The sequence below is a fragment of the Malaclemys terrapin genome, chromosome 2 (assembly GCF_027887155.1).
Source record: "Malaclemys terrapin pileata isolate rMalTer1 chromosome 2, rMalTer1.hap1, whole genome shotgun sequence".
In the NCBI taxonomy this organism is placed as follows: domain Eukaryota; kingdom Metazoa; phylum Chordata; order Testudines; family Emydidae; genus Malaclemys; species Malaclemys terrapin.
Genome location: NC_071506.1, coordinates 207,505,778 through 207,521,452, shown reverse-complemented (window position 1 = coordinate 207,521,452; position 15,675 = coordinate 207,505,778). Strand labels below are relative to the sequence as shown.

Sequence of the window (15,675 nt, the reverse complement as noted above, 5' to 3'; positions counted from 1 at the left end):
GCAGCATTCTGCTCACAAGGTGAGTCCTAGGAGCTGCTGACTGGAGTTGGAGCTGGAACCTGTGTCAGAGAAGGCCATTTGCGTAAGGTTTGCTCATTTACTGTTCAGGGCTCAGGATTAAGAAGGCAGCTTGCAGGGGAAGTAAAACCCTAACAATTTTTGATAAAAAAGCAAGCAGAAGATCAATGCTATGAGACTGGTCATTTCCCTTTGCACATTTTTGTCCCTGCCCTGAGACAGGTGAGTTTGCAAGGGGGAGTTAAGAAAAACATGCTTTAAATGATTGTGGTTGTTAAAGAAAATCCCAACAACCAGATGGTTAGAATGTGTTTACTGTGATAATTATAGTGTATAGAACAATTTTTATAGAATACCAGGATTGGAAGGGACCTCAGGAGGTCATCTAGTTCAACCCCCTACTCAAAGCAGGCCCAATCCCCAGACAAAATTTTGCCCCAGATCCCTAAATGGCCCCCTCAAGGATTGAACTCACAACCCTGGGTTTAGCAGGTCAAGGCTCAAACCACTGAGCTATCCCTCCCCCCAGATAGATAAACCCTCAGAAAAGGCTGTATACAGTAGTTCAAAAACTTGTTAATTACTGGTTTTATTGTATGCTCTAGTGCAAGATCTTCTCTTCAATTAGACATTATCTAAGGATTTATTTTCCATAACATGCATTGCTCTCTTATGTACTAAAAGTAATCAGTCTATTAATGTTCTTTTCATGCTGTTTCTCCTTGTGTTAGGGCTTCATCCAGCAAAGAGCTGAGCACTCCTGCACGGTGCTGGGCCCAATCAATGCCAGTGTTGCCAGCTCTCATGATTTTGTCATGAGTCTCATGATAATTATTATTTTCCTTAAAGCCCCAGCTCCTGGAGCCAAGTGATTATGTGATGATTTCAGCCTTCATTTTTAAAGAAAAAATAAGTTTCTAGCTCTTGTGGCTGCGGAGAAAGCATCAAAATGTGACCTAAAGGCTCAAAAAGCAGAAGGCAAGCAAAAAAGAACACCAAATCTGTTATTGTTACATAATCTTGTGATTTTAAAACCAATCTCATTATTTTTGGTGAGCTGGACTCATGATTTTTAAACATTTGGGGTTGGCAATTAGGGCCGGCTCCAGGCACCAGCCCACCAAGCATGCGCTTGGGGCGACGCCTGGAGGGGGGCGGCGCGGCGCTCCGGCCCGAGAGCGGGGCTGCGACTGGGCTTGCTGCCCTCCCCGCAGCGCTCCGGCCGCCAGGGAGAGCGGAGCCGCAGCGGGCTCGCCGCCCTCCTCCCGGAGCTCTGGCTGCCGGGAGCTCTCCGCCCTCCCCCCGATGCACTGGCCGCTGGGGAGAGCGGAGAGCCCCGGCCGGGCTCTCTGCCCTCCTTCCGGCGCTTTGGCAGCCGGCGAGAGCGGAGCAGCGGTGGGCTCGTCGCCCTCCTCCCGGCGCTTCGGCCGGTCAGGGATTGCGGGCCCGCGGCCGGGCTCAGCGCCCTCCCCTGCTGCGCTGGGGGGGGGGCGGTGGCGGGTGGCTTTTTTGCCTAGGGTGGCAAAAAAGCCAGAGCCGGCCCTGTTGGCAATTCTGCAATGATCGCTGAATTTTGTGATAGTTCAGGGCACACAGAATCTTACAGGAATGCTCAGCGCATTGTAAGGCCAATCATTTCAATAAAGAGAAATTTTGTTGTTTCTACTTTCAATATGGGGCTTTATCATCAAAGTCTTCTATGCATAAGCCCTGTCTTCGCTCTCCCTTTAGGACTTTTTCTTGCCATTTACTTTAAAGTGTTATCTTTCCTTTTTTGGAGCATGTTTTCCAAAGCATACTCAAAACTTGCACTCTCAAAATTGCCTATGTATGTCCGTTTGCCCGCATATGTGCTAATCAGGTCTTTGTATGTCTAGCTGCCTTCTTTGTGCACAACAATTTAGGCTTTATATATGCCAGTGGATCAGTGTGAAAATTTTGATCAGAATGGAGACTAGCTGGGAATATGGTCCTTAATTCCAATGCCCTGTGTGCCTGTTGCATTCGTCCTAGAGCCATGATAACACTGAAAGAGCTCCTTCCACGAGTGCTTACTGAAACTAAAATGACCACCGAGTCTAGTGCATGTTAGGGAGCAGAAGAGAACAGACAGCAAAACTGTGCACCACTTATGCCCAGATCTTGTTGGTCAGAAGGATGGTCTTGTGTTTCTGGCACAAAAGAGCGAGACAGGAGACCCTGACCTGGATTCTGTTTCTAACTCTGCCACAGTCTTCCTGTGCAATTGGAGTATTGAGAGGCTAAATTCATTCATGCCTGTGAGATGCTTTTGACACCCTGGAGCAGCAGATGCTATAGATGCACAGGACATTATAATTGCAGAATGTGTGAGACTGGCCCATCTCCAGTGACCAGAGTGAGGATGTCTCTCTAAACTGTTCCTGCACCTTAGGTTCCACTCCTTCCCTCTCTCTGCCTTACAGACCTCAGGCTGGATACACTTTCTGAACCAGTTTATTATGCTCAGCTTATATAACAGTTCATTCAGGCATCAGTTTGTTTGTTACGTCCAGCTTTACCAAAGGATAAAAGGCAAATGCCATATTGCTAGAAAATTACAAACACGACCCTCTAAAAATTGTGCTATACGATGCAATGTTTATTTTTGTGTGTATATAGTGCAAGTGTCTAACATCAAAGCATTACGGTACAAACCGTGCACATAGTTTCACCCTAAAATCAAGGACCTTAAAAAAAAAAGAATCTAAATCAACCCAGTTCCACAAGGGCCATCTTTGTGATAAAGAGACAAAAGATAAACAGGAAACCATGATATTTCCATTTTTCTAGCAATGTAACAGCTTTGCAAGTGGAACAAAATTAAATCTGCGTTCTCTGAGGTTACACTTACAAGTCAAAGACTGAATAGCAAAGCATTGTGGGAGCCAAATTCTGTTCTCTTTTATTCTGGTGTAAATCTGCTGTAGCTCTGGTGAAGTGAACAGCTATTCTCAATTTAAAATATTTTTTATCCCCTCTCAATTATCAGTCTGCATACAATCAGCATCACATTATGTCCTCTGCATCTTTTCAATAGTTTCACTTTCTTTCAGCTAGGGTGACCAGATAGCAGGTGTGAAAAATCGGGACAGAGGGTGGGGGGTAATAGGCACCTATGTAAGAAAAAGCCCCAAATATCTAGACTGTCCCTATAAAATCGGGACATCTGGTCACCCTACTTTCAGCCAAAAGTCTAGTGTGTGATCTTTCAAGGTACTGAGCGCTTCAGGGGAAGGTGCTGAGCGCCCTCAATTCTCACTGACTTCTGTAGGTGTTAAAAATGCTCAGCGCTTTACAGGATCAAGCCCTTTGTGATGTGAACATGCAAATTCACTCTATTGAGAGGGGTCTCTCTTTTTCTCTCAGAATGGAAGACGAATCACTTATAGAGCACTGCACTGCTTCAGCCAGACTACCATTAATTTCAAAAGGAGCATGGTAGCAGTTGGATGTGAGTGAGGAATTTGGGTGAAAGCTCAAAGTGAGAGACCCTGATTTATCACCGTCCCAGCAATGCAGAGGACTTATTTGAGCTCCCATCTTGGCTATCATATATGGAAGAGCTCTGCTCTCGGCTCTTACCAGTGCAATGAGTCATGTTCTCCAGAATTTTAAAGAAGGCTTTACGGAATCTCTCCCCAGCAAACACATAGAGTAAGGGGTTCAGGCAGCTGTGAAGGAAGGCGATGCTCTGAGTTATCTGGAATCCGAGGTCAATCTTGTCAGAGGTTTTCCAGTCATATATGACCATGGTGTAGGCGTTGATGGTTTTGACCAGCAAAATGCTGTTGTAGGGCAACTGGGAGAGGAGGAAAGCTGTGATAATAATGATGATGATCTTTAATGATTTGTGCTTTTGGAATCTTTTGGCTTGAAGGAGGGTATGAATTATAAAAGCATAACAAGTAACCATGACAAAGAGAGGAAGGAGGAATCCTATTGTGATTTTCAAAGCTAGGACAGTAACTTTGATGGTTCGGGTCACTGTGGTAGGGTATACCATCTTGCATGTAGTTGTATTACTAACTTGCTTAGATTCACTGTATACTATTTCTGGGATGCATAAGCCTATTGCAATCAGCCAAACACCAAAGCAAACTAGTTTACTGCGCAGAAGCCTTTTTCGCTTAGAGTTCTTAGCTTTCATGGCCTGGACAATTGTAATGTACCTATCAAAACTAATGCATGTTAGAAATAACATACAACTGTAGAAGTTGATCTTGTACATGCTATTGACAGTTTTACACATGACATTCTTAAAGATCCAGCCATGTGAAGCTGCTATTGCCCAGAAAGGGAAAGTGAGAACGAGGAGCAGATCAGCAATGGTCAGGTGCAGCAGGTATCTGTCAGTGATGCTCTTCCTGTATCTGTATTTCCAGAAGATGAGGATGACTAAGGCATTACCCACTGTGCCGATGCAGAATACAATGCCGAAAAATGCTGTCAGGAAAGTTTGAGCAAATTGCCAGGTGTGACTTTTTTCACAAATGGTTTCTGTGCGGTTAAACGGGTTGTCGTATGGCAGCAACACAGAACTAGAACCCGTATAATAATCCAGGTTGGCCGAGTAGTTCTGGGTGGCCTGCAGGGGAACATCAGGTTAATTACATGCTGACAAAGTCATTAAATAAGAAACAGCGAAGGTGGAATTTTTTCATAGTTCCATAACTCATTGCTTGGAAGCGAGATTCTGACATCTCTCTTTCACCAACAAGAAATGTTTTCTCCTTCAACTCAGAATGTTTCTGATAGCCTGAAAGCCCTAAATCAACTTTGACCTATTGGGGATTGTTCCATGTCAGGCAGCGCCCCATGGATGTAAAGCCAGTATACCACCTCCCCACAACTCTGCACCACCCAGCATAGCTGGTGTGTCAGGGTTGGGAGGTGAAAGGAAGGACTATAGCTGATGTGCCTTGCAGTCTGGCAATACAGATGGTGCCATTGCCAGCCAGTGCAGTTTACATCAGACAGGGATGGGGACAGACCCATAATCAGGGACCTAGAACAGGCAACGTTCTGGCTTCCCTCTCTCTGCTGTGCCCAAAGAAAAGTGAGAGCAACAAAGAACCTAGCCAACAGAGTCTATAGGAAACAGGGACAAGGCTAAAATTGCATAGCAGACACATCGCTCTTGTGACCTTTTTGCTGTATTATAACTTTAACTCCAAAAAGGACGTGCTGGGCCTGTCTCTTCATGCTTAAAATAGTGTAAATACAGAGTAACTGCACTGGAATCACTCAGCCATTTTCTGACTTGACTTGGACTGGTGTTGCATCAGTGGAGCTACTGCAGATTTACACCAGCGTGACAGAGATCAGACTGTGGCCAAGTGGAGTAAGACCTGTGTAAAATGGGTGTGTCATCAGAATCAGGCCATCTCTTTCTTACATATTATCTACATATTATATATCTGATTTTTTTTATATATAATAAGTAAATAATAGTGCCCTTTTAATGCAGCATTTCTAATCAGGGCAGCTAGAAGTCTTGCAAGAACAGGTTATTTCCAGAGGGAGCACCTGAATCTTCTGATGCTTCCCCATCTGTGTTAAATCATAGGTATAATCTATGCTCTTGCTGTGTGAATTTAGGCAAATCAATGAAGTTCTCTGCTTCTCATTCCCCAGGCGAGAACCTCAGCAGGTGGAAGTTAACAGAGCTGCCCATTTACATCAGTTGAGGATCTGGCTCCCCAGCTATAAACTACAGACAATAATACTTAGCTCACTGGGGTGTTTCATGGTAAAGTGATTTAAGATCCTCACTTGGAAGATCCGATAGGAGAGCAAAGTACAGTTCTACTCTCAGCTCAGCAGGCAAATTCATGTCCAGCATCTTTTGGCTGAACCATACTACAGGTTTGCATGAGCCGAGTGGTTTGATATGGCGGGAGCATCCATGACTGAACAGATGGTTATTGCTAGCTTGGACAGGACAACACAGTTCTAGAATATGTTCAGGGGAATGTGTTATTGCGCCTTAGGGAATGATGTCATAGCCTAGGTCACAAACCGAAAGGGGGGAAGAGAGAGCGATTATTCAGCAGTAGTAAATTTATACTCACCATGCTCGTAAATGCCATCTGCAGTCAGATCTTTATTCCGTCTTGAAACCAACACTGAGAGGGAATAAGGTGGGTAAGTGACATATAAAATACAGACCTTTGGACAGGACTGAGATGAGTGTAAAACCCGGGAATATTCACAGAAAGCTTCTCAAATGAGCCTGGGGGCCAGATTCTACTCTCCTTCCTCACATGAGTTGTCCCTTTGAAATCCAGGGGACTGTGTGGGTGAGTAAGATGAGCAGGATTTTACCCTGCCGTTTTCAGTTATATTTGCTGCGTCATTTTTGTAATGCAAATTTTCCAAAAACAAACCTCTCTAAATATGCTAAGGCATTTACATTTGCTTTTAACCGCATACTGGCTACAGCTTTTCAAGTGCTCTGGGCAGGTTAAACTCTTTTGCTGGCTAGGATTAATTCTATTTCTTTTTTAATAAGCTGTTCATACTGAAACTGGCTTTCCAAAAGCTCCCGAGAGTGGAAAAAAATTCTCTCAAATTATGTGTCACAACTAACAAGGAAATCCACCTGTCTTCACTAACAGCCTCTAGTTTAAAAACACCTCCATTTTCTGCAATTACTGGTTATATAATTTTTTTCGTTCCCTCTGGGAAATGTCTTTTTCTATAGGTCGTGATCTTTACTTGGGATTAGTTTCAATTTTAGTCATTGATGGCCAGGAACCATGTAAAACGCAGGGGTGGACAGGAATTGGCCCAAGGAAACATGATTTGCACCAATTGACAATCCTACATTCATGCAGGGATAAACTAAGCTAGTGCAAATCATGGCTTTCCTTGTCTACAGTTGAGGTTTGCACCCGTGCAGCTGTACACCAAAGAGGGAATCCCAAACACTGAGAAGACCTAGAGTTTTCCCCTTAAATACTATTAGCCAACTCAGCAGGTGACCACACACTCACTGGATCTGTCCAACTAAATGTCTGGAGTTCAGTGGAAATCACTCAGGACATTTAGAGTGTCACTTGTTCCCGCATCTTTGAAAATAGGTCACACTACAAACAGGTTTCATAGTGTAGCCGGAGCTGACACGTAAAACCGATAACTACAACAGCGAAGTTACATTAAGTACTGCTTGTTCCAAGGGGCTGTGACCAACGTTCAAGTGCTAGTTTCCCATGAAAATAAAGAAAAAAAACCACGTTTCTCATGTGTGCTGACTAATAAAACCTCTTCTGATCTTATTAGTGGTGGGTGGTAATCCATCATCCAGTCCACGTACTGTATTAATTGAGACAACAATCTCATTCTGTTATATATATTACCATTATCCTTTGGTCTAAAATCTCTTCTGCTTGTACTCAGCCCAAAAGGGAAAATTTGAAGAAAATCTACTTGGTGTTTTTGTTGTTAGCCAAGGTCAAAAAACAACACTTCTTTCATGCGTTATTTGGATACTTTTTGTTCACCCAACTCAAAATGATTTTGTTCTAAAAGTACTAACTTTGGAACTGGTCCGACCACCTTTTGTCTTCACAGTGCTATTTACGTGAGTATCTGTTACTTTATGAATAAGGTTTGAAAAATGGGGTCTTTGCATTTATATCCTTCTCAATACGGGACATGAGCTTTGACAGGCTCAGGTTAAAAAAAGATTTAAAAAACAACAAAATTTAAGGCAATGAAAAAATATGTGCTCTGTTCATTTTTAAACATACAGAAGAAAGGCATGTAGCTTTATGCAGTTACCTGGAATTCTATGCATTAAAATACATTCAATAGCTTTCTTTTTATGACTATATATATGCTGTGGTGCATTTAGTTGAATTTGTGAGCTCCACACGTAGGTGAGGCTCACATCGTACATTCAGTTTTCCTCTTTTTTAAACAAACAAACAAACAAACAAGGAAAATAAATACCTAAATTATACTAATGCCACAATGCGGGTAGGAATTTTACACTGTTAAAAGCAGGCAGATTGAAAATCCCCATCCCCACAGAAGTCATAACGCAGTCAGACTACACCTAAATGCTAAGGCATAAATATTAACAGCAGAGCATGTCAGATAAAAATAGTATATGTGAAGGGGGAGCTATTTTACAGTGCCCGGAAACCAATGGAACATACTCTGTTCTGAGAGGAATCATTGTAAATCTAGATAATTCCAGTGAAGCTGGCGGAGTTATCTGGATATATGCTGGCCTAATTAAGAAGCAAAAAACATGTGTAACATGTTAGCTGCAACATTGCTCTCATGTTGAGTTTTTTATTATTATTATTTAACGTAGCTTCATTTCAAATATTTAGAGATGCGTTAGATGCTGAAGAAGATATTAACTCATTCTCCTAAAGCAAACCCCGAACCTGAGAGGTGACAAGCAGCAGGCTAGGATGGCTGTTAAGTCAATCAGAGCAAAATAATTCATCATAATCAATTTGATCCCCTTTTGGTCGCTTTTCTGCAATGATGCAGTTTGAAGGAAAAAAACAAGCCTGTGAATTGACCCTTTTCAACTACCATTTGTCATTTTCGGAGCCAAAATTAAAGAATGTGGTCTCCATCAGCCGCATTATGTTCGTTCAAAATCTTCTAAGCAAGTGGGAATCTCCCAGGTGAGATGTAACTGACAAAAAGTTACTTTTGGAGAGCCAAGTTCTAACCTCAGTCACACTGGTGATGATTCATAGTAACCCCACTGAAAGCAATTTACACCGGGGATAAGGGTGGAGTCATTTAGCTCGTGATTGCCTTGTTTGCTCTTCGTATCGATTCCAAAATGTTACTTTAAATCCTTTTGGGGTGCACAGGCGTAGCTTGGCTGGACTGACTGCAGCAGCCTTGGGCACCCCAGCAATTACTTTTAACAGTAAATATTTTAAAGGAAACAGTAAAAAGTCAAGTATCAGAGGGGTAGCCGTGTTAGTCTGAATCTGTAAAAAGCAACAGAGGGTCCTGTGGCACCTTTGAGACTAACAGAAGTACTGGGAGCATAAGCTTTCGTGGGTAAGAACCTCACTTCTTCAGATGCGTTACAAAAGGATGAGTTAAAAACTGACTTTACTGCTCGCCAAGAGAGATGGTGTGTCACAGAGACTCATCTCCACTGAAGCAGCATGTGGAAAATAAACAGCAAAATCTTAACCCTCATGCCAGGGAGAGGATGGTAGAGAACTGGGCACTTACCAGCAGCTGTAGCTCCTTATTGAGTCAGTCACTGCATTGGTGGCCCCAGGTGAATGTGTGGCTCCTAAGACATTAGCAACTCCTGGAAAGTACTTGGCATTCAATGTGGATCTTGGAGGGTGTATGGCTCCAGGATACTGAGTTAGGTAGGGTGACCAGATCACCCACATCAAATATCGGGACGCGGGGGGAGGGGGCGAGGGTGACACAGGGGGAGGGGGCGAGGGTGACGCAGGGGGAGGGCGGGGCGGGGGGGCGGGGCAAAAAAAAAAAAAAACCCTTCCTCTGCAAGCGCTGGAGGGAGGCCCGGGAGACACAGGGGAAGCGCAGGGCCGGGGTGAGTAAAAGTCCGGCCTGGCCCCGAGCAGGCAGGACTCAGTCGGGTGGTAGGGAGAGGAGGGGGGCAGCCCGCGGGGCCAGGCGGCGACTGTTCTCCCGCCCCGGGCAGCGGGACTCGGGAGCAGCTGCTGCTGCAGCTCCCACTGCCGCGGGGGGAGGAAGCGGCCGATGGCCAAGCTCGGCAGCTGTGACTCTGTCGCACGGGCCCGAACCCCCCGAGCCCGGGCCTGCTGCGGGGACCCAGCAGCGCGCACGCTGCGCCCAGCCCCTGGCCAGTTGCGTCTGGGCTGGCTGCCCAGCTGGTGCTATCCCGCGGTGGCCCTGGAGTGGGGGCAGCAGGCCCCAGCCCCCCCGTCCTGCTCGGGTCCCGCAGGGGAACGAACGGGGCTGGGCTGCCGATGCCTCCGCCCTGGGGCCGCCGCGGGATAGCACCACCTGGGCAGCAGCCCAGACGCGACTGGCCAGGGGTTGGGCGCAGCGTGCGCGCTGCTGGGTTCCCGCAGCAGGCCCCGGCTCGGGGGGTTCGGGGGTGCCAGAGTCGCAGCCGCCAAGCTCCATGGCTGCTTCCTCCCCCCGCGGCAGTGGGAGCTGCAGCAGCGGCTGCTCCCGAGTCCCGCTGCCCAGGCCAGGGAGAACAGCCGCCGCCTGGCCCCGCGGGCTGCCCCCCTACTTTCCCTACCGCCCGACTGAGTCCTGCCTGCTCAGGGCCAGGCTGGACTCTTACTCACCCCAGCCCCGCGCTTCCTCTGAGTCTCCTGGGCCTCCCTCCAGCGCTTGTGGAGGGAGGAGGAATGGTGAGCCCAGGGAAGAGGCGGGGATTCGGGGAGGGAGCCAATCGGGGGAGGAGGGGGTGGAGTCGGGGTGGATGGGGGGTGCGAGCACTTCCGGGCTCCAGGCTCCGGCGCATTTCCTTGTTTGTCCAGTGTCCCGACCGCACGTCAGTCGGGACGCGGGACAAACAAGGAAATATCGGGACAGTCCCGATAAAATCGGGACGTCTGGTCACCCTAGAGTTAGGTGACTCTGTGGCTGCTTTTTTATCTGTGGCTCGGATTGCCTGAGATGTGAGGTAAACCAAAAACCCCCTATGTGTGCAGTTCCATTAAGACACAGCTGGGTGTTTTCTTCATGCTTGCAGTGGATTATAAATATGGAGATATACTTATCTCATAGAACTGGAAGGGACCCTGAAAGGCCATTGAGTCCAGGCCCCTGCCTTCACTAGCAGGACCAAGTACTGATTTTTTTTGCCCTAGCTAGATCCCAAAGTGGCCCCCTCAAGGATTGAGCTCACTACCCTGGGTTAGCAGGCCAATGCGCAAACCACTGAACTATCCCCATTCCCCCCCCCCCCGAGTTCAGTGAGAGACCACTCCATCACACTACATCACTGGGGCACCACCAGGTTCTAGATGATTAGCGATTCAAGCGGTGGGGCTGAGACTCCTCTAGCAGGATAGAGTAGAGCAAACAAACAGTCTCGGGGCTCCGGCTCAGGCAGGGTGGATTAACGAAATAGTCTATGTGCCCAGTCCCTTGGGCAGGGCGTAGCCACAAACGTCTTGGGGCTAAGGCCCTCAGGCAGGGCAGAGCCACAAACAGTGTTAGGGCTTTGGCCCTCAAGCAGGGCAGAACAAACAGTCTAGGGTGGACGGGGTGTCTCTGACCCTGAAGACAGCCATCCATCTGACAGCTTGGCTCAAGTAGACGGCAGACAAATGCAGGCCTTTTGGCCTAAGTTGGGGAGGCTGCCACCCCAGGGATGGTTGGCAGTAGTGGGTAGGGGGACCTGGGCCCACTCTATTCCAGTGGGTCCCAGCCCAGGGCCCCAACAGTGGGGGAGTGTTCCGCCACTGTGTCAGTGGGGATCTGCCCAAAACACATTGACAAATGTTCAGGCAGCAACACAACTGGACTATATTGGCTGTCCCTGGACTACTTCCTACTCTCCCATTGTAAGGTATCTGTGGCTCAGGGTCATTGCCTGTGTCTTTGGGGTACAGGGTGAGTAGCAGTCATGGCAGCTCTTCTTCTGGATCAGTCTCCTCCAGGAGGAGCAGGGCGTGGGGCAGCACAGGTTCAACTGCGGGATCTGCAGGGGGCTGGAGACATCTGCTCCCTTTACTGGCTCAGACCTAACTGAATTAAAGGCTCCACCTTTTATACTTCCTGTCCCACCTCTTAGCTTCCGACAGGAGGAACGAGCCCAGCCTGGCTTCGCCCACCAGGAATCAGATAGTGGTTCCTACCTCTTTGGCTCAGTGGGAGGCCACAATGATGTTCTTTATCTTTTTTTTTTTTATATCCTTTGGGATAAGTAGTTGGATCCTTGGATTCTGTGTAAATGTCTATCTGACTTTTAGCATTTGTCTGCCCACACAGCAGCTAATGCAGGGCAAACCAGAAATGCCCAGTGCCGTGGCTGCAACTTGCTTCAAAAGCCACTTTAACTGACACTAAATTAGCTGTGACCAGCTCAGCCCAGGGACTTCTCCCTCCTAGTGCATCAGTGGGAGCAACCAAACCCAAGGAAAGGGAGAGAATGAATGAGTTGCAGCCATAGTCCTGACCACTCCACACTGACCAGCTCAACTGGCTTGGGGTGCATGGGAGCACATATTGCGCCCTCTGAGGGAGGCCTTGTTTTGTCCTTCCATGGGGGACCTACTGTACAGACTAAAGGCCAGGTGGGGAGGCTAGCTGAGCTAAATTCTGAAGGAGTCTAAGTTGTTATAATGTCTTCCTTCTTCCAGCCTACTTGAAATGTGTTAGTGCTGTCATCAGTGTAGAGGAAGGATGGTCATGGCACTGGACTGGGATTCAGGTGATGTGGGTTCAAATCCTAACTCCGCTACAGATTTCCTGAGTGACTTTGAGCAAGTCATGCAATCTCTCTGTGCCTCAGTTCTCCGGCTGTAAAATGGGGGATGATGCTATTTCCTTTCCCCCCACCCTTTGTCTGTCTTGTCTATCCTGATTGCAAGCTCTTTGGGGTAGGGATCCTCTCTTACTGTGCAAATGTGCCCTGCCTAGTACAGCCGGCCCTGATCTTGATTGGAGCCTCAAGGTGCTATCGTAACACAAATATTAATAATAATAATATTTGAGACTGCCACTGACCTCCTTGAGGGGGGTCTGTCAGGAGAGTAGAGCAGCTGTAAAACCCAGTTGGGGCTCTACAAGAGCGCACAGGTGGAGACTAGTCAAAAGAGGCATTTAATCAGCACATCTCCCACTGGCTTAGGCCCAGTCCCTTCCACTCTGGTGGCTGTGTCAACTGACTCTGGATCCTCAGGTGCCCCTGTTCCAGGCAGACTTACTGCCTCCAGTGTCTTGCTGCCCAGCGCCTGCTGGCATATCAAGCCCTGCCCCTGAAAGTAGCTCACTGAGCCTGTGTCTGTCTGAGTGTCTAAGATGGTGTATCTCACATGAAAAGGACCCAGAAGGGAGGTGTTGTAGCAAGAAAGGCAGCTAAGAAAAGGGTGTCAAGAAATGTAACAATTATATAACTTGCACATTCTTACAGCTTCTTCCGGCAAATCGGCATGCAAATTACACCGATTAAGACTCCCTTATACAATATTTCTTTGTATCTCCCTCATGCAATGTGTGGCCCCACATTTAATGCATACCAACCAAACCCTGCACTGAAGACAAAATTATGGATTTCCTCCTAGGTGTTTCTGTGGGGCTTCACAAATATGAATGAAGTTATATTTGCAACTTTTGTGAGATGAGGCGCTATTATGATTCCCATTTTACAGCTGGGGAACTAAGGCCCAGAGAGATTAGGGCCAAAATTGTCAAGTTTCCATTAACTTTGCGTGCCCAATTTGAGATAAAAAGGACCTAATTTTTCAGAGTACTTAGCATTTTTATAGTACTTTATATGCTCAAAGCACAGCTCCCACTGACTTCAGTGGGGTTGTGAGTATTCAGCACTTCTGCAAATCTGGTGCTCTGTGTCACTTTCTGGGCACTTAGAAAATGTGGACCAGCCCTTAGAAGGAGATGAGACACACACTTTGTCAGCGGGTTTCACAGCTATTTGCTGACAGCAGAGGAATGGTGAGACTCAAGCCTCTTGGGTTCAGTTCTAGATTTTGGAGGGCAGTGGTTATAAATCCTTCTGCTCCTGTGCCCTCAGTCTGTCTCCAGCCCCCCCCTACTTCTATCCATTCCCCACATTTCTGCCTCTCTTCCCTTCTGCTTCTATGCACCCCCTACCTATTGGCTTCTGCACCTATCCAACTCCATGCCCTTGGCTCCTGTCCCACTCCTCCTCTGTTCCTAACCAATCTCTTTCTCCCAGATCCTGCCCCCCACTCTCTGTGCATTTCTCAAACCCACACCCCCACACTTCTCAACCCCCCACCCGTCTGCTCCCATCCAGTCCTAGCACCACTTCAGCTCCTGTTTCCCTCCCACTCTGTACTTCTATAACACCCCCATTCCTGCCTTTTGTCCCCCTTCCCCATCCACATACCCCATCCCCTTGCCCTCCTCTGCTTCTATACCTCCCCTTTGCTGCCCCCCCACCCTCTGTCTGAAATGAACTACTCACAGAATAAAGCACTTCACAACTACAAGTGGCAAAATCCCCTAATGAATTAAGCGTCACAAGACTCATGTGAAGTAAGTAAAGATTATCTCCATTTTACAGATGAGTAAACTGAGCCTCAGAGTCATTAAATGAGTAGCTCAAGGTAAGGCAATCGGTCTGTGGCAGAGTCGGAAACAGAATCCATATCTCCTGATGCCAATCCCGTATTTTATCCATCAGACCAGCTAGGTCATAACCTTTATTCTCCCCAGATACTCTTACACCCAACCCTAACAGTAACTCCGACAAAAGAAAACAAGATCTGTGTGGAGCTGCTGGGTGGGTAGAGGGAGGTGAGAAGCTTATTTGCATCAATTCCTTGCTCTGAGCTACAGTTGGGTGGGAAATGGTTTTCCTGTCCAGTGAAAATTTCAAGATTTCAAAAAATGGTCCCATCCCAAATTGGAATGAAAAGTTAAAAATCTCAAAAACTTTTATGAACCAAAAATCCAAAATAATTTTAGTTTGGGTCAGTTGAAATAGTTCATTTTCATCATTTTGAAACCTTTAGTTTTGACTTTGATCGTTTTTAATTTTTTTACTATAATTAACTAAATTTCTAAACATCAAGTTGTTTTGATCCACAAACTGGAACTTTTCACTTACAAAATGTTGAAATATTTTGTTTAGACAAATTTTAAACTTTTTTCAATATTTTTAAGTCAAGAAATTAATCAAAACTGCCCCTTTTCTGCCAAGAGGGTTTGTTTTGAGGAATCTTCATTTTTCAATGAAAAAATGTTCAGTTAAAAAATTCCCAGCCAGCTCTGCCTTGAGCATCTTCTAGCTCCCAACCACATAACAAGAGTGGATACCTCCATCCCTCATATGCACCATACAGGACCAGTGACACCATCTGGAGCCAGGTTATATGGTCTTCCAGGGCAAATGATCCTGATCTAGCCATTATATATCTTTGAAAAGTAGGAGACTGCATAAATTGCTCACTCTGGAGATGAAAATTAGCTCTTTATTTATTACTTTTTAACATCAAAAAACGAGAAACTCTTTAACCACAGCTGTTGAGAGAAGTAGGCACAAAAAGCTGCTATGTCACCCACTTTGCTTATTGCCACCACTTTTCCTAACACTTGGTCAGAACAGCATTTTACTGCTTCTTTCTGCACTTTTCAGCAGTGCAGGAATATTTCCTATGAGGGCAACTCATCTACTTCAAACCTGTAAAGAGGCAAGATCTCTCAGAAGTGTTGTAGAGTCAATGAGAAATCAGCAAATGTCTAGTGACAGAGAGAAGGAGGCTGTGCAAACTATGCAAGCACCAAGTCAGCAGGGACATTCAGTGCGATCTTGAGAGAGAGACTTGTAGGGCTGAATTTTCAATAAGACATTCCTGAAACACACACCCCAACCAAAATTAATATTTTGTGTGTGCATCTAATTAATTGCCTGCACATGTGCCCATAGCACATTATTAAATTATTACTTCTTAAGATTTATGATTGTGGTGTGGCAGG

The 15,675-nt window shown here is 46.3% G+C and overlaps 1 long non-coding RNA gene and 1 pseudogene across 1 annotated transcript in view; one reads left to right on the top strand and one right to left on the bottom strand.

The window, feature by feature from the left end:
- Positions 1 to 15,675, top strand: part of LOC128832354 (uncharacterized) — a 43,272-nt gene that overhangs the window by 11,865 nt on the left and 15,732 nt on the right. The gene's annotated exons all lie outside the window — the stretch shown is intronic.
- On the bottom strand, positions 2,665 to 6,146 carry LOC128832347 (C-C chemokine receptor type 9-like; annotated as a pseudogene).